Genomic DNA, 24,681 nt, shown 5'->3' with positions numbered 1-24,681 from the left:
GTCCGCAAACCCAACCATAGCAGCGGCGCGTATGCAGGAAAGCCGGCGAAGCAGCCAGGCGCCCCGCCGATGCCATACATGCCGACGGCGTCGCTAGGCTAACGAGGAGTATGACTAAACGACCACCGGGGACCGCAACATGCGGCTCGAGTTGCGATCGATTTTATATTCACAAATGAACAATAGGTAGGTGTCCACTGTTCGCGGTGTTATAGGGAGTGATGTACATAGATATCTGTATAGTACTTACAGCGACGAGACCATTCGCAGGCACGGCTTTTTCATTGTGCTGGCAAGTCGCTCGATGTGCACCGCCGGCCACACAGTCGCATCCGCGATCGCCTTCACGCTTGATGTTTGACAACGATTGTCGCATGTAGAAAAAGACGTAAGTTTATGTGAGCTTTAATGCAGAAGACATTATTTGTTGATGCAGAAGCCTACTTTTCTATATATCGCTTTGAAGTTGAGGCCAGTGATAGTGCGGATACACGACCACTGATGAACAGCTTACTTTTATTAGCGTTGTCAGTGTTCTTCGTAGTTCAAACTAATTTAGCACATTGAAGCGAGTTATCGACATTGCCCGTGTTCTCGCAGGCTTTCGCTTTGTTTCGGCTCGCCCGTGCCGGGCATGGTGGAAACGCGAGGGCGCTTTCTGTGTGCACTGACTGCGTGTTGTACTTAACTCTCATAACATATTCTATTCGCTCCATAGTGCTTCGCTTTCACAGTGGCGTATAGCCGATATAACTTGCTTTCCTGATCGCCGATCGCGCCGAGCATCGCAGTGCAGCATCGACAGATGGCGATCGCGGCGCAGTTACCCTCCCCGTTGGTCCCTTCATTGCCGGACCTTTACGCACGACACGCACTGTCACGCACTTAGTCCCTGTTAGACGAACCGTTCGTCCGTTGGTTTAACTACTGTAGTTAGTCCAACTTTGCCGAATTTCGGCTTACAGTGTACGTTCGTCAGTGTGTCCGTCCGTCCATGCGTCCATCTAGTTAACTCTTAAGTACCGCCATCTCGCATCTTTTCATCATGTATTCATCATATAGAAGTACCGCCATCCAGCGGACATTCCAAGGACTAAACGTGATGTGGCTACCTACTACGACGACTATTACATACATCGCGGACGCACGACCCACGGCTTTAGGAGCTTCGCCCCTGAAACAAGGTTCACACGTCTTTCACAGACGAACATTAAAGGGCAGGAGCAGTGACGAAAGAATTCCTCCTCACCGAGAAAGAAGAGTCCCTCCGACAGAACAGACAACATCTCAGTGTATGCAGTCACTCCACAATCGGGAAGAGAGTACCTGCGTTTAGAAATAGTGGTAAACGATTTAGACTACTAGGTACTCTGCTGTGGGAGAGCATAAAGCCGTCCCGTTGGGCTCACAAACAGCGTCCGCAAAGTGCTGTTTAGAAAAAATTTATTTACAGCATGTACAGAACACAAAGGCTTCACACCATTGTAGTAACAGGGCAAATACATTTCGGCTCATCTATATTTCACGACTAACATCACTACGTTACAGTGAAGACATTTGCTCTAATATACATGACAATTTTGGCATATATGTACACAAGAACTCAATGCGATATCATGATACAATGGTATAACGATACAATAGATGCAATGAAACACGATATGTAACAAATGAAATCATATAAAACAACTCAACGGGCGCTATACTTAGCACCAAGTCGGTCGAAAAATGAGTTGTATCCTTTCGTGTTCCACCTTGACGAAAGGGCACGACCAATGCCGCAGAAACTCTTGCTCCCCGAGGAAGAAAAGCTCCTCGGAGAGGAACGCAAAGTGTTTAGAAAAAAGTGGTTAACAATTTCGAGTACTAAATACTCGACTATGGGAGAACCTAAAGCCGTCCCGTGGACCTTATGAGAAAGCTTTAAGTGCTTAGCAATGACGGCTACATGGTAGCCTTCCACAATTGATGGTAGGAGCGTCGAGCAAAAGAAGAAGAAATGGCGCCACCAAAGGTGCGCCGGTCACATGCATACTTGTATGTATCGTTTTTTAATAATTGATGCCTTCCTAATTGTGAACTTGTTGGCAATCAGCCGTTTTCAATATGCTGATGCGACCTTTTATCGAAGTCACTTGTCACATAGCGTTGCAACATTCAGTTGTCGCCTGGATGTCCGCGCAGGACAGTCGTCGTTGCCTGTAGTTGCCTGTGAGGACTGAAGTGTGGCGGCGCTAAACACGCTGGTGAACATCCCGGCATGGAGAAAAGAAAAAAAATATATCACACCATCTTTACGGCGTGCATGACTATGAGTGGGGCGAAGCATCCGTCTGTCCGTCCGCGCTTGTGTCCGTCCGTTTGTTCTTGCTTCCGTTCGTCCGGCCTTCTGTGCGTCCATCCGTTCGTCCGTGCGCCCGTCCCTGCGTTTTTCCGTGCGTTGGTCTGTCAGTCCATCCATGCGTCCATCCGTCTGTCTCTGCGTTCGTCCGTCCATACGTCCATCCATCCATTCATGCGTCCGTCCGTCTGTCCGTGCATCTGTCCGTCCATCCGTCCGCCCGTGCGTCTGTCCATCCTTCCGTCCATCTAGTTAACACTCTAAGTACTGTCATCTCGCATCTTTGCATTATATATTCATCATATAAAAGTACCGCCATCCAGCGGACATTCCAAGGAATAAACGAGAGGTGGCACGGCCGGACTAGAGGGGCGGCACGCGCGCACTTTCTTCCGACCTGCGCTTCGTGTCCAGTTCCCACCTTTCGCCGCCGCTAGTTCATGGCACTGCGGCCCAACCCTCGCTAAACCTGGCTGAAACCAAGGAGTTTACGCCCAGCGAGTGTAACGTGGCAACCTTTTCTGGTTAGATTGTGCTCAAAGTGTGTCCTTTTGATACTAGTTTTTTTTTAGTAATCATCAAACTCAAGGCAAACTTTATTGGAGATTAAGTCACCGATTTTCGTCTCTGTAGGTCACTTTATGATATTTATATTTATGATTAACGTGCGCGGGTTTCCTCCTCAATTCAAAAGAGTGTACGCATGCCGCTCCTCTAGTCCGGCCGTGGAGGTGGCTACCTACTACTACTACTACTACTACTACTACTACTACTACTACTACTACTACTACTACTACTACTACATACATCGCGGACGAATGACCGACGGTTAAGGAGCTTCGCCTTTAAAAAGCCAAGAGGGAGCATTGCGCAATGCGTTTGAAATTAAAAAGAAGGGTAGTAGGTTGTGCACGCACATGCCAAGCTTCACATGTCCCCATTTTCTCTACATGGCAAGGGCTGTTAAACTTTTTTAAACATTACCACGTGATACGGGAGAACCTGCAGCTGCTATCGTATACGTGCACGTAAAGAAGGCCGTATATTATATCTATTTCTTTTTATATATATACTTCGGGGAAGGGTTTTATATTTCGTTGTATTAAAGGTCACAGCTTACCTTGGCAGTGTGTATTACACTTTACTTTATTGATATGCTTTGCTGAACATACGACAAAACAAAAACTAACTAATACTTGCCTTGTTTTGATCGCCTTATTAATGAATAAATCCCGGGGGGTTCGATTCACGTGCCAAAACCACAATATGATTCTGAGACTTGCCGTAGTGGAGAACTCCGAAATGATTTGGACTCATTATGGTAGTTGAACGGGCACCCATATCGAGTGTACGGGTGTTAGAAATAGAGCCGGCGTAGTCAATGATGATAGAGCCCGCGACCTCGAGTTGACCAGCACTACACACCTAAAGCGGCCCTGCGACACTTTCTCAGTATTGCATAAGACGCGCCGATTGACAGTCGTTGCTCCTGAAAACACATGAATCAAACATTATAGCGCATTATGCAACCTGGACTTTACAATCGATCTCTTAAAATCAGCTAGCAATATGTCCTTCTTCTCTCTACAAATGACGCCATAAGCCCGAATGGCCGCGTCATAAACTTCAAGTCTACGGCCTTGGATGATCTGAGCATCGTGAGCTGCATAGTTACAGTGGCCGCCGCGGGAGGTCGCCACGTGCTCGCGCGCACGCTCTCTATCACAGTGAAAGTAAGGCGCAAAAAAAAAAAAGAGAAAGGGCTCGATGTCATGGCGCACGCTGTCGAAGGGTCGCACTTTCTAGACCCCTTGTAATCCCCTCGTTGCGCAGATTTCAGCGCACTCGTTTGTACGAGAGGAGAGACAATGCGCTTGAAGCGCGCGACAAATCCTTGCAAGTCCGCTCGTACTAGACGGATTCGAAAACTTTTTGTGAGAGCCGATCCGTTAGGCTATAAGCTATTGTAATGTAGCAATTTGACTATTACCTAAAGGGCTTTGCGAATTCCTTTAACGCGCGTTCAGTTCGCGGTACGCAATCTTTTTTCAGCAAATATAGTGGTCCCGTTGAATATCATGCCCGGCTGTCGAGAGTCGAACACTCGACCTCACGCAGCGCAACAAATTGCGTAGTAATAAGCAGCAAAAGTTATCCGAAAATATAGCTAACTCGCGAACCACCGCCACCACTCAGCAATCGTGACGGCAAAGCGCACCGAAAGGCACATTCCTTTAGTTTTGCGATGCCCGGCACCTTTGCGGCTCGTGTAGGTGAGGCCGTCTTCTAACGATGCCTTCGCAAGCAAGAACAGTGCCCGAGAGGGAGTTTGGTGATTGATCGTTCTCAACACGCTCTGCCGTTTCGACGTCGAAAGACTGTAATTTGTCAGAATGATATGCGAGGACTGTTAGGCGCACCGCGAAGGAGTTTGGCAAGTTTAACAGGACTATCATTTGGGCCCGAGTTTGTTAAGATTGCATTTTGAGGTAACGGCGCCGGAAAGACACTGACAAAAACGTGCGGCACGCGACGGGTAAACGCTTAGCTTGTTCTCCGCGTGTTTCTTGCACCGTCATCCGAATATGAACTTTGGTCAAGCCTCAGCAGATCTTGTGCCAAACCCAAACTGTCCCGGAAATGCGCATTTGCTTAACGGTAATGGCGGCTTCAGGCCGCTGATGTTGCATTCGAACTGCTCACGTAGCTTCTTCACTCCTGAAAAAGCTTAGGACAAAAAAAAATGGCCTTTGTGAAGAGCACGTCATCCTTCATTTCCATTTTACCATGAAAGCGTTTTATGCCATGATTCACCAAGACTTCGGTGACGTATTTCCGTCACGGTAAAGACGTCAAAAATGCACATAATCAAATAAAAAAGAAAATTTCCCGCGAACGCGAGTTGATCGCACTACACAACCACTTGGTCCGCGACAACAGATGCCGAGTACGCTCACCGCTGTGCTGTGGTCATGCACTCTGAAAGCTTCAGAAACGCGCCTTTTATGCCTCACGTGAAAGGCCTGTGACAAAGCTTTGCCCCTTTCACTCCATCTAATATGGAACCCTGCGCCCATCTATGCTTCAGCACGTCATAATGTTCTTCTGTTTCTTGTCTAACGAATTTCATGAGTTCCAAGGTCATGGGTATGATCCTGGTCGTGACGGTCGTATTTCGGTGTAGGTGCAAGGCTAGCCGCCTTTGCACTGCACTTGCGATGACAGTGCATGTTAAAGAGCACCAGATGAGAAACGCCCTCTACTGCGGCGTTTCTCATAATCATCAACTCATCTGGTGGTTTTGGGGCGTTTAACCCTACATATATTATTATTATTATTATTATTATTATTATTATTATTATTATTATTATTATTATTATTATCATTATTGTTATTATTATTATTTCCTCTTCGTAGTTTGGTGCTACCACAGCATGTTAGCCAACTCGCCCAAGAAATTGTACTGGAGGCAGAGGTCAGGGGAACCCCAAGGCTAGAAGTGATGACATGGCGTCCAACAAAACATTAGTGCCTCCCCATCGATGTCCACTGGACTCGTATTAGTGAGTGCTACGGACCACAATGTTTTCCGTACAGAGATTACGCGCTTCGGCGAGTGCTTCACGCGCTTTGTACGACGCGCCAATCAAACCGTTGTCCTCCTCTCGATGACGATACCTCTCCGGCCCTTGGGAGCTTTCCTAGTCAGCTGTGCATGGCGCGTGGGGGCTTGTGAGTCCGTTGCGGAAAGCAGAACGAATGACCCTCGCCTTTCTTTTTTTTTTCTCTTTTCCAATCTTTCCCTCCCTATGTCTTTTATTCCCCATACCCCATTCCTGTGCTGACCTGTTGAGGTGACCTTGTAAGGAGAGACAGTTAAGGGTCGGCACTTTTCTTTTCTTTTCTTCTGTTATAACCACTTATATATAACAAATATATTCGCTAGAGTAATCTTTTCAGCGTGGGCACTTGCGTTAGTCGGGGTGGCAGTCCATTTTCATCATCTCTCGCCACGACTTATTCTTATTTTTTGTCGGTAATGTGTTCCTATAGTTTAATGCTACAACGTTTATGTCACTGCCTTTCTTTGATATCTTCGTTGTTACCGCTGTCCGTGTCGTGTCTCCTGTTCGTCAGATCAACCGTGGCTCACACATGATGATGACCATAGCGATGATGATGATGTTAAGAATGATGATCATGGTACTATATGAACATTGGCGCCTACCCACTCAGAGGGATTGTCTAATGGTGGAGCGGACGAAAGTATACTTGTTGAATGCTGGAAAATTTTCCCGGAGTTTTTCTGGAACCGCCATTTTCAGCGTCACTAATCCAGAATCCCCCTTAAGTTGCGAAACGTTTACATTTATTGTTTGTTCCTTGTTCGTTAAGGATACTACGTTGTTAAAGCGGTACCTATATTAACCCAAGGATTGTTGCCTGCTGGGCTGGTTGGTTTGCTGTCAACCTATGCAACAGCGCATAAAACTTGAAAAGTCGGCACGGACGGAGAGTAAAGAGCGCTGCCTTCCAACTGGTTTACTCCACTGATGAAACCCGGTATAAATACACCCGTAGAGCCGGAGGGTAAAGAAAAGAAATGAAGCAACGAAAAGCAATCAGCAAATAAAGCACTGCGTGATACCGGCATGTCTTAATCACCAAGCACCTAAATACCTCAGCTCATCCTTGGCCAATTAAAATGATCGCATGCTGACACATCCCTCTCCCTCAAGAGGAATCTAACCAGACCCGGCTGTTTTGCTGCCATATAACGCATCTCCGACTATCAGGCGTGCTGTTTTAATCAGAATAACGCCGTTTCTGCTTTACTTCTTTAACCTTTTTTTCTTTCCGAGTCCACACTTTTGCAAGTTTTCACTTGATCCAAATCCAGCCGGCTCTTCCGTCCTAGCCGGTTCGCGTTCCAATTACCGAGATGCGCCCCCGTCGGCTCCTGTACCGAACACCAAAGTCTCGCATGAGCAGCGGTACGTGTCTTCTTGGTCTTACTATAGACCGGTATACATATACGTCGCGGAAGCCCACTTCCGTTTTGTACCCCCCATCCCTTTCCTTCTTCATCTCCTTCCTTCACGTCTTGTCGAGCTCATCCTTCGCACCCCCCATCCCTTTCCTTTTCATCTTCTTCCTCCGCGTCTTGTCGGGCTCATCCTTCTAGGTGTATTAATTCTTCTCAACACGCTGGGAAGTTGGGGGAAGCGGGACATCTGCCGACCAGATTATGCGGACCCGGACAGCGCGCGCGCCGCGCGGTCGTGTCTTTTTGTGGAAACGGGAAAACAAGCGCGCGAAAAGCCCCGCTATACCGCGGTCCGTCCCCTCCCTGCCAGAAGCGCGCGGCCCGTCCGGAGGTTATCGTTGTTCTGGTTTGTCATTTATTTCATTTTTTTTCCTCGCGCGTAGTTCTTACGCACTAGACGTTTCTTTCAACTGTACGCAGGCGAGACGTCGACCTCATCTCGGTAGAACACGGAAAATATGGAAATCACCACTGACTGGCGGAGCGAGAGCTTTCCAGGGAAGATATACAGACGCAAGTGCGCGTATGAGTACGAGCATGGTGAAGCGAGAACAAACGCTTGGGCAGGCTCAGTCGACTAGTTGGTGTATGCGACCTTTTCTCATGCACTGTTAATCATAAAAACGAACAGAAAAAAGTAAACATGGATTAGTAACAATATTATCTGGGATTTTACGTTCCAAAAACTAAATGTGATTTTGATGCACGCCTTCATGGAGAACCTCGGAAATTCGGATCAGATTCTAAATCGTGCACTGACATCGCAAAGTACACGAGCTTTTAGAATTTCGCCTCCGTCTAAACGCGACCGCCGCGCCAGGGTTCGAAGCTGCATTAAACGCAGGTCGAAACGTTGTATAGTAATTCGAACTTTCTACGAAAGCTGCGACGGTGCGGATCCTTGTGGTGTGAACATATCGATTGACTACTATAACGTTGCAACAAACGAATATCGCCTCTACTAACACTGTGTTCAAAACGCCAAAACCACGTTACAATCACGAGCCACGCTCTGGTGAAGGGCTCCGGAAATTTCGACCACCTGGTGTTCTTTAAGGTGCACTGACACCGCACAGAATATGCGGGCCTGTTGAGCATTGCGGCTCCACCGAAATCAGACGGAGGCGAGATTGTTTGCTGGCACCAATGTTTCCACGATGAGTAAGGGTATACGGTCGTCTTAACAGTGATCGCCGCAACAATCGCCGCCGTCGTGATCGTCGCACTGCCAGCCGCCTGCTCTACCGTCACGGATATTCTGGAAGAATGGACTGTGTAGAAGTAGGACTGCCTCTTTCCGTTTAATACGCACATGCCCGCTTAAGGCAGCCACTCGAAAGTTTGTTATTCAGTATCAGGCAATTGTGCGGCTGACAGAGATAAGTGGGGTCTCTTTTTGTGTCCCACCGTTAGTTAAGACTAACAGGCAAGACAGCCAAGGAAAGGATAGAGTATTGTATAGTAATTATTATGTAAATGTGACAAAAGCAAACGAAAAGAAAGCTTGCCGCTGGCAAGGACCAAACTTGTGACCTTCGAGTAACGCGCTCGATGCTCTACCGACTGAGCTACAGCTGCAGTCATCTTCCAGCCCACCTTATGAGGTACATCATCATCATCATCATCATCATCATCATCATCATCATCATCATCATCAACAACAACATCATCATCATCACTATCATCACTAGCCTGACTACGTCCACTGCAGGACAAAGACCTCTTTCATGTTCCGCCAGTCAACTCGGTCCTGACATAGAGTTTTCTAATATACACTATAGAGCGAACTCTGGCGCTAGTGTCTATGGGAGCTGCAACGCATGGCGCTTCGGTGAGCATGGGAATGATGGGTAGTACACACATTTGTCTAAACTTCGTACTTCTGGCTTGCTTTTGGCTCCGTGTGTATTCGTGTGGCTTGAAGCTGTTTTCTCACGAAACAAAAATCAGCAAATGTTCAGCGATTGCGCTTCAGCACCCTATTTTTTTCGACTTACCTTTCCAAATTGGGTCACGAAGTTGAATTGGCTTGAATCTTTCTTTCAAAACAAAACCGAAACACAGCAGCAAACAAAGCCGCAAGTACGATTCGCCGCCCGTAAGTACGAAGACGAGGCAAATGTGTGTACTACCAATAATTCCCATGGTCGCTGAACGATCGCAGCGCCAGAGTCCCCTCTAGTTAATTTTAGGAAACTCTATGGTTCCTGATACCCGCAAAGTTTCTAATCTCATCTACCCACCTGACTTCCTGTCTCCCCTTCACCCGGTATGAGGTATATATGCGTATTATTTGCAAAGTTGGCGCCTACGTAACACCCCCCCCCCCCCCCTAGCGTTGAATATTAAGAATGACATGAACCTTAACTCCTATCACCCTATATATGCTAAATAAGGCAGATACCAAGGAAGCAAATAGGTAGTGTAGTCCGTAATGTTCTGTTGTAGCACCATTTTAATTTGGCCATGAAGGACAGACCACAAAGAACACATTTACGTTGCGCTCGATTTCATAAAACTGTGTCCTGTGTGGTCCTTTGAAGCGTCTCCCTAACGTAAGCCCATCGCCAAGCCAACATGAACCAAGCGGCCCCTTTCGTCGCATTACACAATCACGCCAACAATGCTCATCGCGCAAATATGCGTAAAAGTTTACTGGCATGAGGAGGCGCTACTGCTTTCAGTAATATGTCTTGCCTCGCTTTCTCATCTACATGCATGTGTACTGTCTTACGATGCAGCAGACCAACAGCAATAAACAGGATTAATTGTTCATTTCTCTCTCTACATCAGCCTTGAGCACTAAAAAGTGGAAACAACATGGTGGCTGCGTGCGGTGACCCTCCATTATGAAGGCCCCAACAGCTGCACCTATAACGGTTGTTAATCGAAAATACTAGTAAATGTGTAACTTTAAAATTGACTAACATTCAAATCACAAGTGTTCGCGTTTTTAAATATACAGAAGGCCGTGCCCGTCTTGCATAAGTGCAAAGTTTACGCTCCCATTTGGACTGCATTGCTGCTGTATATAAAATGAAAGATTTTTTTTTTTTTACGTGGTTGTTCTGTCGTAGATCTACGGAGCAGCCGTGAAAGCGATTAACGAACAACTTCTTTTTTCACACGATCACCACTGTACCTTAACCTGCGGCAAATATAACACAATCTTCTTTCAATTTGCTGTTCTCTTTTTTTTTAGCCACTATAATACGAATTTGCCTCACTGTCTTCATCTCAACGCTTCCGTGCTTCTCGTGTGACTGCTTTTCACGCGCTGTCAAACCCCCGAGTTCATCTTTTTTTCTTTCTTTTTGTGCCTTCAACGCCTTCCCAACCCTCCCTCCACAAACGTGCGTTCACACAAGTGCAGCAACCCACCTTTCCTTGTCTGCCTCGTTCTGTACCATTCTTTCAAATACAGTAAAGGCATGGAGTGAGCGTAAAGAAAATGTACAAAAGAGGCAATAAGATGGCACGAGCGCTTACTACTGATTCGCTCATTCCAAAAAATAAATAAAAAATGGGATAAGTTTATAACTCAGCACATCGCAGGTGCGCCTGTGCATTTGAAGACTGCGGACCAACGTGTCCAGCAAAGCATTCTTTGTCGTCATGGACGAAGAACTCCTTCATCTTTCAATCTCACCTAGTACTTCCAACGAACTGTTAAGTAATATCAAAGTTTTCTGTGTCGCCGCGGACAGCACGTTTCCATTCTAAGCTCGAGGTTCAACACCCCGCGCCCAAACAGCCAAGAGAGGAAAGGTGAAGGTTCCAATCTCCATTTTTTTCGATTTTTTTCGTTTTTGTAGTGCCTATACGTTGTGGTGGTGTATTTATATTGTATCTATTTCATGTATATACCAGCACACATACAAACGCACGCACGAACATACATAAGATGTGAACGTACTCTCTCTCTCTCTCCCGCCCTTTTTTTTTTTTTCTCCTGGCGCTCTGTCTCTCTTGTTCCAAGCGTATGCCATGCTCGTTGTTCCTATTCTTCTGCATCCCCCGCTCCGACCTCTTCTGCCCTTGCGCCGAGATGTCGAACGGATGCGATGGCCCCCGTCCACGTGAGCAAACAAGCATCGGCGGCGAAGGGCCGTCCGCGCCGCGAGGACGCCCGAAATAGCCTCGGGCCCGTGGCTGCGGCGCGGGCGAATAACCCCGCACTTGCCATCGGCGCCCTCGCTATTCATCTCGGGGGTCTCCGGCCCTGGCCAGCGTTCTGCTGGTTGTGTGTGTTTGTAGCTTACACGTGAGCGCCCCTCCAGAAAGCCCGGCTGTCCTCCGCCGCCCGAATCGATAGCGTCCTTCAGGTTGAGACGGACGACGGCCCAGACTGCGGCAGCGAAAGGAGCAGGCAGTCTGGTGTGCCGCGGTATTCCCGAGGGTGAATTCACGAAGCCGCTTGTTCGCGAGTGGTGTCTGACATAGGCGGGTTCTCGTTACGTTCCGACGTTCACATTTCCAACGTCGTGGGAACGACTCCAATCTGTTCTTACGAACGCATATCTTTCGTTGTGGGTTTAGAGGTTCTACACGTTACCCAAGTAAAGAAGCGGGTGCCCACGCACGCACGCAAGCACACGCACGCACGCACGCACAAACACATGCACACAAACAAACACATGCACACAAACAAACACATGCACACAAACAAACACATGCACAAACACAGATACACGTGCGTGTGCTTGGGTAATATATAAATAGCCACCACCGCGATTCGCTTGTCCACCGCTGCTTGAACGCAAGGTGAGACGCTGGAATAACAGGAACTTAAACGTCTTAACGTTGAGTAATAGTTCATTAGCGATTCGTCAAAAAAAGTTCGAGATTGTGCCTGCGTGTGCACGCCTTAGCTTCATTTGAGCCAAATGTAGCATTTCTTCCAGCACCGCAGTCTCTCGCTATAGGTAATATCAGCCCACAGTCCAAAAGCAGAATCCCGCTTCACCTTTCGCGTCCGCGACTGACGGTGACTGCATGACTTCGTCGCAAGGACACTCGTCAACAACAGAGACACGCAATCACAGCTGACATAAGTCTCTAAAAACAAACAAAAAACGAAGAGAAGCATCCCCTCCTTGCCCTTGGCCGGGCGCTTTAGTTCGGTCGCAGCAGAAAACTTCGTCAGACCGGACTAAAGAAGTTGGCGCGAAGACGTACCAAATGTGCCTGGCATTATTATAAGTACCGCTCGAGACGGGATGGACTTGTTAGTGTCTTCCAAGCTGCTGTGCCTGTTCGCGCGACCGTGTGATCAGCTCGCAACGAAACGGTGCATGAAGAAAAGAACGTGCAGGGACTTGTTTTTTTTTTTTCGTGGCGAGAAGGTCCTCACGGCGTGCTTACAACGGTAGTTCGCGGAACAGAGAGTAATTGGTCAAGATGCCGATGAGGATGGCACACGTTAAAGCGCAGAATCGTTTTAGGCTTTCTAGTTTAAAAAGAGAGCCTGACGAACTAGTAATTCGGTTTAGGAGTACTTCGGTTCGCCATTTCGATGTGCCACTTTCGCGCTGTCATGTTCCACTCCCTCAACCCCCAAAGAAAAAAGAACACGCAGTCTTGTTGAAAAGATGTTCAGCCCTGGTCCTGTGTCTGCGCGTTATTTTTTTTTCTCTGTCTTATCTGTCTCTTATATGCTTCATGCTGCTTAACTTTGCCGATGTTGAACGATCTTGTCCAGACCAAAGTACTCATAAACCAAATTTTTGTTGAGTTTCGTTTAGTTCTGCTCGTTGGGGTGCTTTTTTGTTCCCTTAATGGCTAGCCAAGTCAACTCTACTTTATTAGTTACGTCGTAGTTGCATGAAAACATGAGAACTTGTAGTATAAAACGTTAGGCGAGAGGCGGAGTACTTAAATTTGCACGCTTGAAGAGTCGGAAAGGTAAGAAACGTGACGGTGGCAAAGAGAAGTGGAACAGCACAATAAAGTGAAGGGAAGACATTATAAATGAGCGGCAGCTAGAAAGTTAGATATCTTGTTTTTTTTTTAATTTTCCCAATTCCGGCGAGGTTGCATTTTTGAGCTTAGCGTATACAGGCTCGGCACAATAAATGCATGAGGACGTCGTTCGCCTTCCGAATTAGGGTTCACTAATTTCCGGGTTATGTCGGTCTTGGGGCAGGATTTTCTCTCGAGGTTTCAAGCTCATCCTGCATCGCTGTGAAAAGTTTATGGGGGGGGGGGGGCAAGAGCGTTCTTTATTTCACCCCCTCCCCACTCCTACTGACGTCGAATGTCCCGTGGCTTCTTCACACTGAATGCTGGCTTACGGCTTTGCAGTTTAGGAGGAATAATGGGTGTCGGAGAAAAGCCGTTTGTGAGGAAAGACAGTTCACGGAGGTCTATGCTTGAAAAGTGATTCATTTAGCTATAGTACGAACGGGGCTTATAGTCAGTACGGTCTGTAAGTTGGTTTTTGCGGTAGTTACGTCAAACGGGCCTGTGTTGATAATTTATTTCAAGGAGGTATCCTGCTGGCGTGGTAAGTTGATTTGGGATTTCGTTGAAAAAGGTCGGCTTGTGTTCACGAAAAAAATTAAGCTCTGTTTGAGTCTAACGTGCCGCTGATTACGCGATTTTCATAAATTTCATCAGCTAACTTGATGTAGTAGCTTATGAGGAAGATTCTTAGCCTAGAATATTATTATGTGCTCCGGCATTATCTGGTAACTTTATATTAAGGCCACATCAATCCACTTGTAGTTATTAAGCATTCCAGTTTCTTTGCGGAAGGGCGTCATGCTTGAGTGTGCACTCCAAGGAAGTGCTTTTACATATACACTGCCGAGCTCTCGATAATACTAAAAGAGAAACTGGTTTGTTTGAAAAGTTTGTCCAAAAGTTTGATCGTTGTTCGTTCGTTCCTTGAGTCTTTCTGTGCGGTGCGCGTGCACTATAATCTCGTTTTCTCTCGTCGCAATCTTGCGCGGCCCGTAATTCAATTTCAATTCTTCCAGCTTCCATTAAAATACTGATATCATCTGAGTTCATGCTTGAGTGGCTGGAATTTTCTGGTAGGCGCGTACATCATTGTCAAATAGGCTCCTAATGCATTTTATACTAACCTCTCGCTCTCTTTTCATCGTCTTGAAAGAAAGTGGGGAAAATAGAAGTGAGGGGGGACCGAACAGAATCAATAATACGGGATGGTTCTTGAGCTAAGCTTGTACGAAGTCGTGCACTTCGTGTAGCCTGTCAAGTTCACAGAAATCAGAGTTCGTTGTAATATTTAGAATTGATGTCCGTACCGTCTGCGGCAATCTGAACGCACTAACGAACGAAAGGATGGACGGATGGACGAACTAAACGTATTTCGCTGCATGGGATGGATCTAGAGTTGGGAATTAGGTGGGAAAAGGGTCGGGGATAGGGATTGTTAGACGAAACAGCGCCTATAACAGGCATTGGTCTTTTTTGTTTGTTTCTTCTTATGCTTTACAATGTCTTTCTTTTATTACTATGTCAATAATATGGACACTCACGGCGGGTTTGTGACGTCGGCGTCGCCGTCACGTTCTCAACAAAGCGCAGGTCGATAGCATACCCCCGCGCATGTTGCGTTGTACCGGCTGGTAAAAGCGTCAGGGCGGGGGCGATGAACGCTGTAGAAGCACTAATCAAACGAGGCGGCCCATCTTCGTCACTCAGAGGCCGTGCGTGATAGCATTCCCCAGTGTGCAAGGCCTGCCGTCGAGTAGCTGCTCCAGGTCGTATGGAGCCAAACGGCACCGGAAGAACAAAGCTTAGACGATTCCGTGTACTACCCATAATTCAACCGCCGGTTGAAACTCCGTGCGTTGCCATTCCCGCAGACACCAGTGCCGGAGTTTCCTCTATTGAAGTATTAGGAAACACTATGCTTTAACGGGCTCCTAAACCTAAGTATACACGGGCTTCAAGCGTTTGCGCCGCCATCGAAAACGCTGCTGCGATTTGATACCTAGACATGCGGGTCAGTAAACGAGCCCTAAAACTACTCGACCAACGTGGCGGGTAAAACGGTGTCTCTTACTGCCTGAATCACTATGGCTTCGAAACCCCGGAAGCCACTTCAGCCTTATCTACAGACGCGCTATTTACCAAATGAGAGACGTTCGTTTGCACGTTCAAGTGCCCGAGAGAGGACATTGCAACAGAAGGCGACAAAAGCACTGTTGAAATTCCTACGCGACACGGACTTGAACAAGCGGCTGTAACAGCAATGTCACACGTAACGAAAGACAAGACAAGACTATGACTGAGCGTGCGCGCGTGTGCTGCCGAGTGTGTTGTGTCTATCTCTCTTCCCTCTCTCCTCTCTATCTTTCATCTCTCCCATCCCCCTTCCATGCGCAGGGTAGCAAATCGGCTGGTTTACCTCCCTGCCGTTCTTTTCCTCCTATTTTGCTTCCTTCGTTTGCACACAGTTTGGGAGCACACACATAGTTTTGCAAACTCGTCTTGGTAATTAGTTTCACAAGTAGATGCACTCGCGTACGCACAATCGCACTACTGCATATACGCAATCATGCCAAAGTAAATGGGGGGCATGAACGATTGCGCGTGCGACTGCGTGAGAGATAGCCTAATCACGCTCTAATCTCGGAAGCGTGGCGGTTATAGGGCTAGTTCGTATGACATGACGATTGTTATAGCGCGAGATCAGAACAACGACAAAGGGACAAGAAGAAGACGAGCGCTCATCTTCTTCTTGTCCTTTTTGTCGTCGTTCTTGTTCCCGTGCTATAACAATCGTCATGCCCTAATCACTTCAACGCGTGCGCGTCTACGGCGCATGTAAGTCCTTGCACACACTCCTGTCCAGTTCACGGTTTTTTCACGTAAACACAACGTACGCCATGGCGCTATATCGCTCGCGCAACACTCGACTGGCGCCGCCCCGAGAGGAGGAAGAGGAGCGAACTAATAAAACGAGTTTAGGGACAAAGACCTCGCGAGCAATGCCTACAAAAGGAGCACCACCTAAGGCCCCATTCTTCTGGGGCAGCCTAATTATCCGCGCCTTGCGAAAGCGCGCCGTTGTCGAGATAGGGCGCATATATTTAGCCCACGCCTCCCTTTTTTTTCCCCGTCCGCGCTTTCTTTCCCCATTAGGAAACCCTCGGCCGGTCCTGGAGTAAAGCTTCAACGAAGTGGGGCGACCATGCGAGAAGCGAAAAAAAAAAAAAGAAAACGCACTCGCTCGCGCTCCGCGATCAACAAAGCCGCGCATGCACGCCTCCCGAAACTTCCGGCTGGTAAATTTTAGCGATGCGAGGCGGGAAAAGGACATCGTCGACGCGTATGCGGGCACAATCGGATTTCCATTATCCACTGTTCCCTTCCTCCCTCCCGACCCTTGGCGCGCTGTGTTTATCTCTTCTTTCGTCGAGGTCGACACAAAGGCGCGTTGTTTTCGTTTCACACTCCTGTCCGTGTCTGCGCGCCTTGTCCTTTAGCATGAATACGTACCTCAGCTCTCTGTGTTACATGGAAAGCGACGGCGGTGAGGTGTTGAACATGTGCAAATGCTTGGCGTGCCGTGGCGGTGGTATTTTTCTTATTTGCTCGCGACGCGACTGAGCTTGCTGGAGTGACGGCGTGCAATGCCCGAACGGTGTCCGAGAGAGACTCTTACCTAACGAACCCCTTTTTGTACGGAAGAGTGTACTCTAACGTGGTCGATGCGCGTGTATTGAATGGGGTGAACGGCATTGGCCCAGGTAGAAGCGGTGCTCGCTGCGTTCGAGTTTGTCCTGTGGTGGTGCGGTTCTCGTTGTATACAGCGCGCGTAAACTATAGAACGCAAGGTTTTTCATTGTGTGTCCCCCCCCCCCCTCTTCATTAAGGATGTATGGGTGGTGTCGCGTGCCTGTGCTGTGGCGTTGTTAACAATAACAACGGCAACACAATATTGTATCTGAAGAAAGCCTAATTCCTGTCGGTGAATAAGTCAATAAATAAATAAATAAGCTGGAGGACGGATGGATGAAGAGTCCTTTAACATGAAGCAGGGACGCGCAGGTCCTCCGTGGGGACATATGCGGGACTTTGCCAGACTACAATAATGGTTCGCGCTTTCTTTGTGTTCCCACGTTTTTTAAAAGCAGTCACGTGCGCTGAGGCGGTGTGTTACCAGTACTGTGGTTGGTCAGTGCCCCCCGGCCACCCTTGATCGGGCCGCTCTGAATGTGGTATTGGTCAAATACCAACAGCTGCGTGTTCATCCAGTCCGAAGAGGAGGAGGAAGAAGCTGTTAGAGACACTAGTGGTTTTGTTGGCTGGGCCTAGGCTACCCCCGCGGGGACGTCGAGGCCCGGAGGTGGCCTGTAGTAAAATCAATCAATCAATCAGTCAATCAATCAATAGGTCAAGTGGTGTTAATAGGTCTATTGTATGTAAAGCTGTAATTGTGGTATTGTGTTGGAACAAACAGGGAAGTGAATTGTTTTCAACATTGCCAAATCACACACACACACACACACACACACACACACACACACACACACACACACACACACACACACACACACATATATATATATATATATATATATATATATATATATCCCTTTCAGTCACGTTATGTACGATTGAAGACGCCAATTTCAATGCCACGTCACGCACCACCTGTTTCATCAAATGGCTTGAAACTTATTGTACACCTTCGTGCAGGCCTCCTAAGTAGACACGGCGAAATATTTAACTTCCTTATACTGCGTATTGTTGCAGGGGGTCATTTCGCTGGATGCAATACCATGTTCGACGATTGTTCGACAGGACGCATACCAAGACAAACGTGAAAAGTATTTTTTCTTTGCTCGAAACAAATACAAAAAAACAAAACAAACTGTGCATGCACTTGAGGCAGAATAGCGGATTTTTTATGCAAGTACTCAAGGGGACTGGTGGCGTAATATTTAGATAATTAGTTACATACTCATTACTTTTATTTACTAGAACTCACAATGAATAACAATTTTCTTCATTTTCTTTCTTGGAATGTAATACTGAGTGCCTTAAAATTATGCCATGCGAATTTGACGCGTTTCTGACTTCATATCATAATTCGTGACCGAAGGGGATATATATATATATATATATATATATATATATATATATATTGTAATGACGAAAACCGAAACTGGAACTCTCTCTGGCACAGACTCGCATGCTAGGAAGGAAGAGGAGGAAGACGAAGCAGAATAAGAACAGCCGGCCTGCAGCAAAGGCGTTGTGTCTTATTTCTCGTCCTTACAATGGCGCAGTCGACGAAGAAAACGGCTTACGTCTCGGTTTCGTCATCCAGAACGCCCGCCGACGTGCAGCCGCGGTAAGCGTCGCTTGAGGACGGCGTCAAGCCCTCCTCGGCAGCTGTTTACTGACACCACCGTTCGGGGACGGCGTCAAGGCCTCCTCGCCGTCACGCTTCTTCGCTGATGGGACCCGCAAGGCGTCCGTCGCGGCCAGCATCGATCCCAGCACCGACGGATGGCGTCCAGGCCTCCGTTGTGGTTCCGGGAAACTTGTCCTGGGACGCGACACGTCGCGGCAACCATGCGCACGGGCCTCTCTCACCTAGGGATGGCGTACATGCCTCCTCCATACCTGGCAACCTGTCGGCGCTTCAAGCACCCACCGTGTACGGCGTCGAGGCCTACCCGGCGGCGCAAGACCGCTTCATCTACGCCACAGTACCAGGTCACAACTCATCACACGGGTTCCGCTTGCCTGGGAACGTCGTTGACGCTTCCAGCGCCCTGGAACCCATGTCCACGAATCCGACCACAGCTGGATTTCCAAGGGACGCCGTCCACGCGTCCTTGGTCAAGAATTGTACCACCTCGAATACCGCAGTCACTGTATCCTCCGCAGAGGCGGGCCTTGGCTCTTCGTGCGGATCACACGACAGCGCAGCGGAGCTGCAGCATACCATCGCGCAACTCCGTGTCACGACCAACGCCCTCATAGCGTCGAGTTCCAAGCTATGTCCTGCCATCTTGCCAACATTGTGCGCACTCAATGCCATGTTGGCTGCGGCCGCCGCACAAAACTTCGAGGCAAGCTCGCCCGAGAACCGTCGCAATCTCCGGCGTTCTCTCGCGGAGGTATCGGAGCAAGTGAACTGCTTGGCGGGGGCACATTTCGGAGTTCTGCCCGCCGTCCCGCCATCGCCGATTTCCTTCGCGCTACCGGAATTTCGCGGCTTCCAGGACGACGCCGAGGAATGGGTGGCAACCGTCAACGCTCTCGGAACGACTGAAGAGCAGAAGTGGGACATGGCCATAGATCGCCTGCGGGATGCTGCCGCAGCATGGCACAGGTACGAAGGCGTCAGGCAGCAGTCCTGGGCAGAATGGAGTGCAGCCCTGATTGCCGCTTTCGGACGGATTTCCTGTGACTCCAGCAAGTCCAGCTCGATCTTCCCCGAGGCCGAGGATGGAGCCCAGGCAGCGCCCCGCCTCGAGGCTGCAATCGTTCGTTGCAGCTCGTCAACGGAATGCTGCCAGGAGTTCCCTGCTGCTGACCCTGACCGAAGTGGCTGGAATCCTACACTACAGGTCCCGGACTCTGCATCGGTATTCGACCTGAAAATACCCCCACCAGACCTTCGTCCGGAGATACGGCCCTCGCGCTCGTCGTCTGAGGACATCGAGGCACTCAATCCTATTGTATTAGACACAACTGAACCCTACCAGACCACGATCATGCTCAGCCACGCAGACACTCGGCTACCAAGGAACGTTTCCTTCGAGAAAGCCCAGATACCTAGCTACGCTGAGGCCACTGCCATCGAGAACTTGCCGAGGACCAGCCCTCCTGCTGTTTCCTCCCAGCATACGATGTTTGCACATGACAGTTCGCCAGAAGCCACCGGCTCGACTACGTCTGGGAGTTCTGCTGTGGTATTTATGCCCAACCATGAGCTGCGTCCCATCTCATTTCAAGAAATGGCCCAAACGTCATCATGGCTGCCTCGCAGGGCATCCCGCTGCAGTTCAGTCCACCAGCGACGGTGGGACAAACACCAGCGTTTCCAGGTTACTCTGCGACCTTGCCGGAACAGTCAGGGTCGTCCACCTGAACTGCATTCTACGAGTTGTCAGGAAACGTTGCATCATGGACGAGTTCGACCACGGCGACAAAGTCAAGCCCACCCACCAAAAACTTTACCGCCAGCTCCGCGCGCGCACAGGACCCAGTCTCCATCACGACACGGTGAACGACCCAGACGACATAGCCAGTGTCGGCCGCCGGAGCCAATTTCGACAAACTTCCAGCGTGGTCGAGACCGACCACGACGATGTAGCCAACCTCGCCCACCTGAAGCACTGTCAACTGCTGCAGCTAGCCTTACCTACCAGAACATTGTCGTTTGGCCCAACGACAATGCTAGCAGTCATGGCCGAGTGTAATGACGAAAACCGAAACTGGAACTCTCTCTGGCACAGACTCGCATGCTAGGAAGGAAGAGGAGGAAGACGAAGCAGAATAAGAACAGCCGGCCTGCAGCAAAGGCGTTGTGTCTTATTTCTCGTCCTTACAATATATATATATATATATATATATATATATATATATATATATATATTGGTTCCTGCGACCTTGTAATCACAACAATAAGAACTATGCGACGGAAGGGGAGCGCCCGAAAGAGCTAGGGAGGACATCATTTCCATTTCCAGGAAACGAGTGCGAGGAAAAAAGTAAGCGTAACAAAAAGCGCCCGTCTCAATGGAAATACGTCGCTGAAGTTTTCTCACGCACCACTGACGTTGACTGAATAACTCCCTTCAGTCATTTTTTTTTGTGCCCCTGTTTGTTTTTTGTTTGTTTGTTTGTTTGTCTGCCTCGTGATGATTGCGTACCAAACACGATTGCGTACGAAACACGAGTGGCGTCGAAAGGCTTCGGGAAATGGAGCGTGCCTTCTAACACGGATGTTTATCTCTATAAGGATTATTATAAACGAAGAAAGAGCGCCAGAGATCGAATTCTTCTTTAGATATATACTGAGCGACAATGAATTCGGGGCATGCCGAAACTTTTTTTCTTTCTGCTTTCGTAGTACGCACTGTGAGTCCAAATGAAAACAAATGCGCTGAGAATGGAACTGACTCCTCATAGTTGCTTGTTATAGATGACTCTATTTCGTTGGTTCTTATCATCGGTGTAGTGCAGGGGACAGAACGTTATCTCACGATTGGATGCTCCACGCAGCGCTCCTATAGACTGGCTTATCAATTCCGTGCAGTACAGCGAAGGCAGCATCAGAAGCTGTGGAGGCTCCACCCTGTGTTTCAGTTGAAGGCTTCGAGAGCAAGACTCGCCCGTTGTGCGCTGTTAGTGGTTACTTGAGGCGTTTCCGTTCAACTACCGTCGCTTGACTGCATCATCGATTTCCTGCAGGGTAGCTCAGTCTAATATTTAGGTTCTGATAATCAGCTTCTAGAAGGGACTTCATCTTTTCGAAGTTTAAACCAGGAAATTCGCCCCTCACGCATTATCAGTACGTACCTGATGCGTTTAGATTCAATCGGCATAGTTCTATTGGCGATAGTCGGTGAGAAAATTCTTGCCTTGTCCTCTTTCCCCTCCCCAAATCGTTGGAGCTGTTCACTCTCGTAAAGAAAAAAAAAACAGGATGTTCTTTACACCTGGTTGGCTGGTATCGCTCGTAGCTTTCGATTTACTGCACCGAATCGATGAAGCGTAGACATTTACAGTTTTTGCGCAGAGACCTGTGAGTAAACCATGTTCATTTTTCTTGCTTTGCTTTTATAGGGAGAGACAGTTTTTCCTCTGGAGAGTTCTGGACACCGGTTCGGCCAGTCGAGAAGGTAAGTCTTCTTGCGATTATCAGGGAAGCTCGTATGTATAGCGAGATAAATGCGATTTGAAACTGATAACTCGCGACATTGAGTTGATACTGTTGCTTTATGCTTTTTTTTAATTGGAACGAAAATAGATGATGGACTTGTCGCCCTTTCCTGGCGATGGCTACCTCTTTTCACTTGGCTATTAAAAAAAAAACTAAATAAAAAAGAGCTCAGGAGTGTAGTATATATTGTCGCACTACGCCGTGAACGGAAAATCAATATGTTTGGCACAAGAGCAAAAAGACCGTTTTACGCAGTGCCAGTAAATGCACACAAAAAAGGGATGCTTTCTTTGGTCAATGGATCGTTCCGCGAGACTGTCAGAGCGGCAATCATCTTTATCGTGTGCATAGAGCGGGCGCAGCATTTGCCTTTCCCTAAAATAGCACCGCCCCGATGCTATAGTCAGGTGAGTTGTGCATAAAGCCTCTCTTTACAAGCGGCAGTCACAAAATCACTTGCTTACGCATGGTTTTATGGCTTTATGCGCACTATACGTGCGCAAGTTCAGGTTGGTGCTGGCGACGCCTCAGTACAGGCGGGGGGGGGGGGGGGGGGCTATCCGGGAGGAACTCATAGCCTGTCCCGAATAGTCGCAGCAGCACCCGATAAGGTCCGCAATATATTTGAGCTGCTTATAGACAAATTCCACCGGACTTACGTCATGAAAATGCGGTGGCACTGTCTTGGTAGGCAAAAGATGCTCTGCCTACCGCAGTTTCTGCTAGGTTTTCGATGGTGCGTGTGGTGTTCTCAGTCAAGCAACGTCAAGAAGAAAAAAAAAACGATAGGCCGACGAGCTGCGTAGCGGTTGGATGTGAGTCGCGTCTCAGAATTTATTTTTGTTTGTTGGCGGACATCGCAGCCCTCAGCGCTTATGGCGGAAGTTACGTGTGGACGTCGCTGTAATTTTACCCATAATGTCGACATCGGCCTACCTGTGTTTACAAACATGGGATGGGTCTATAGGGTTCCCAATGTAGAAACGGCTTATCATGGTGGGGCAGTTCCTTACTTTAACCATCTCTGATACTTCGATTATCTTCTACGCTGTTCACGTATTTACGCGAATGTGTTAATCGTCATTTTATCAGCACTTCTTTATCTCTCGATCTATGCTTCCATATTTCCGACGCCTCAGTGTAGTATGTGCTCGCAATATGACGAGCAACGTGCTCAAGTGAGTGACCGGCTGAACATCCTTTACAGACGACCACTTAAATTAGCAAAGTTGTTGGGCAGTGGCCAGATCCTGATAGTCAAAGACGCAGAGTGAGTGCTCCTCGCGATTTTTAGTGGCGAAGCTCCTTAAGTTGTGGGTCGTGCGTCCGCGATGTATGTAGTAGTAGTAGTGGTTCGATGTAGTAGGTAGCCACCTCTTTTAGTCCTTGGAATGCCCGCAGGATGACGGTACTTCTATATGATCAATATATAATGAAAAGATGCGAGATGGTGGTACACGAAGTGTTCCCTAGATGGACGGATGGACAAACAGACAAGCAGACGGACGAAATAATGAACGCGCGGACCGATGGACGGACAGACAAACAGATGCACGGACGGATGCGCGGACGAGCGCAAAGATGAACGCGCGGACGGATGGACGCACGGAATGGCACACGAATGGACAAAAGCAAGAACGAATGGATGGGCGGAAGCGTGGACAGACTGACAGACGCTTCGCCCCACTCATCATCATTCACTCAGTGGATATCGTGTGGTATTTTAATGGACACGAGTTTAATGAACTCTTTGTAGTTGTCATATCCCGTTCATAACATTGAGTTTATATTTCGAACATATCTCTCATAGTCCCGATATCTGCAAATGCAAAGAAAGCTATCCTTACGGCCTCTTCTCCGCGGCGTGACCACATGATGTGTGTTCACAACGCGAATATATATATATATATATTTATATATATATATATATATATATATATATATATATATATATATATATATATATATATATATTGCGTTGCTTACCATGCTTACCAAATGAGTACTTCTCGACGCACAGGGTCATGGAACCACCATGGCACGTCCAGTCGCCATCAGAAGTTCCCGGACGACAGGGTGAAACTGAATTTTCCAGCCAGCAATGTGCGACCGTTTTCGTTTGAACCGCGCAGTTCTTGTCGCTAGTAGGTTTTTGAACAGGATGGAAATCCAAGTTGAATGCTGTCTGCCAAGACAGCGAGAACATTCAACTCTTTCTTGCGTCTCATGGTCCCTAAACTTTTGTCGGTGACTGTAAATTCGTTGTTCTTTCCCGTGACGCCATCATTTATACAGCTGCCGTCCAAAGTTTTGTGAGCACCAGATCAAGCTTGTAACGCGTACATCTCAAGCTAAGCCCGCAGAGTTTTCTTTTCCGGAAAGTACGCTTGATGTAAGATGATTTATTAA

General features: G+C 48.0%; 1 protein-coding gene across 3 annotated transcripts in view; it reads left to right on the top strand.

Annotated features, from left to right (window-relative positions):
* LOC119161551 (uncharacterized) overlaps positions 1 to 24,681 on the top strand; it is a 341,964-nt gene that overhangs the window by 203,609 nt on the left and 113,674 nt on the right. The window contains exon 4 of one of the 3 annotated variants that reach the window (XM_075889402.1): positions 22,176 to 22,231. The exons of the other annotated variants lie outside the window; for them this stretch is intronic. The gene's annotated coding sequence lies outside the window, so the exon portion shown is untranslated. The remainder of the gene's footprint in view (positions 1 to 22,175; positions 22,232 to 24,681) is intronic. 3 annotated transcript variants of the gene reach the window in all.

This window comes from Rhipicephalus microplus, chromosome 3 (assembly GCF_043290135.1).
Source record: "Rhipicephalus microplus isolate Deutch F79 chromosome 3, USDA_Rmic, whole genome shotgun sequence".
Taxonomy (NCBI): Eukaryota; Metazoa; Arthropoda; class Arachnida; order Ixodida; family Ixodidae; genus Rhipicephalus; species Rhipicephalus microplus.
The sequence above is the reverse complement of the archived record's forward strand: the minus strand, read 5'-3'. Positions and strand labels throughout refer to the sequence as shown.